Below are 1,780 nucleotides of genomic sequence, written 5' to 3' on the forward strand. Positions count from 1 at the left end.
AAAAAAAAAAAAACTTTTACCCAAGAAGTGTTTCTCTTTTTTCCAGGCTGAAAGGCTGGCACATGCTTCGTAAAAGTTAGAGCACTGGCAAGTTCAATGCCAAAGGCTTCACTTCCATTAATGGGACAGGTGCATGGTGGGGGGACTGTCTGCTCACCCTCCCAGTAGGACCTGGGGTCTTTCTAAATCCAAAGTTAGAGACAGTGGGGCAGAGCCTTGACCTAGCACTGCCCACCCCCTCCCCCACACTGCCAGCATAGGCAATCTAATGTGCTCTTTTCTGCTCCCTGCGTTTTCATGGGGCTATTGTTACAACTTTCGGCAGAGTGGGACTCTGGATTCTATTGAGACAGAAGATTTTAGACTTAGGGTGTACCCGATTACATACAGCATTTCCAGGAGGACAGAGGAGACTGACAGGCCATTGTCTGGACCCTGGCAGTTTCACTGGAAAAAGGTTTTTGGCTTAGTCTAACTCCTCAGAGGCCAGGAGGGGAAGAGCAGAGATGTCATAGGTTGCCCAAACAGCTGCATAGCTTTAGGCGCGAGAACAGAAAATAACCCAGCCCATCATTTAGCTGTAAGAGACTCAAGGTCTCTTTAGACCTGGATTTTGGTGACCATAATCTAATGCTCGCAAGTTTGGTCATTAAAGTTAGACTATTTCTTCGGATCCTAAGAATACTGTTGTTTGGAAAGGCAAAGCTTTGAAGACCTTGTCTAAGTTTTAGCATATGTCGAGTATCTCAGCAGCCAAGAGGAGTCAAAGGTGGTAAGGAGCTAGGGAGCCCTGTTTTCAATGGTAGTGCCATGTGGACTTGGATGACCAGGCTGCTCCGGGTAATAGAGGAGCAAATGGGCAGCAAGTCCCCAAACCTTTCTCTGAACAGCCTAGACAGATCTTTCTATGAGCAAACCTTCCCCCAAATGACGCTGGCAGGTCCAGTTTGCTTCTGTTTCAGAGAGTCCCTCGGATTCAATCCTATCAGTAAAGCTTTTTCCAGACAAACGCAAGTGAGACTTCAGAGTTGTGGCTGCAGGAACCAGGCGGCCTGGGAGACGCTGCTCTCGGCCGGCCGCAGCCCAGCTGCTGCACCCGCACTGTTGCCTGCTGCTCTCAGGGACAGACGTCTTCGCGGGGTGGGGTCAGGGCCGGGCAAGTCTGCACCCTGTTAGTGCAGGAACACCTGCGGCCACAAAGGCCCGCGTCAACTGTTCGCTATCTTCAAGCCTATGTTCTTGAATCTAGGTCCCCACCTCCACCCCCAACAGGGCTGCCTCCTCGTCTAGAAGATCCGCGCTTCTGAAACGTGAAGTCTCTTTACTTGAAGCTTGCTCTGCCGGTGGCCCTCAGAGTCTCCCCAGTAAACAATAAATTCTACACAGCGCAATGGATTAGGGATGAACAACAAGATGCCAATAAAACCAGTTTCCATTCCAGCCTTTCAAGGTACTTGCTTCCAGCCGCTCTGCTGAGGGTCGCAAGTCCCTCATGCCTGTGCTTCTTCAGGCCCTAAGACACCCTGACCCCTGCCCAGAGCTCTGACCTTAGACTAAAAGGAAAGTCAATGGTATTCAAGAAAAGACCCAAAGCGTGGCACCGGTGGGTCGAGGGAGCAGGTTCCGGGAAGTCTTGAGCCAAAATGTTTTCCAGTCTCCAAAGCAAAGCTCAATTTTAAGACAATTACGATCTTTCCACTCAATGAAGGCATACTCATGGGCTCACAGTGGTTCTCTCTCTCTCTCTCTCTCTCTCTCTCTCTCTCTCTCTCTCTCTCTC

General features: G+C 50.1%; 1 protein-coding gene across 1 annotated transcript in view; it reads right to left on the reverse strand.

Annotated features, from left to right (window-relative positions):
- Positions 1–937, reverse strand: part of Lhx9 (LIM homeobox 9) — a 21,241-nt gene extending 20,304 nt beyond the window's left edge. Inside the window, exon 1 of the mRNA XM_026780014.1 lies at positions 918–937. The gene's annotated coding sequence lies outside the window, so the exon portion shown is untranslated. The remainder of the gene's footprint in view (positions 1–917) is intronic.
- Positions 938–1,780: the final 843 nt, after the last annotated feature.

This window comes from Microtus ochrogaster, chromosome 6, assembly GCF_000317375.1.
Source record: "Microtus ochrogaster isolate Prairie Vole_2 chromosome 6, MicOch1.0, whole genome shotgun sequence".
Lineage (NCBI taxonomy): Eukaryota > Metazoa > Chordata > Mammalia > Rodentia > Cricetidae > Microtus > Microtus ochrogaster.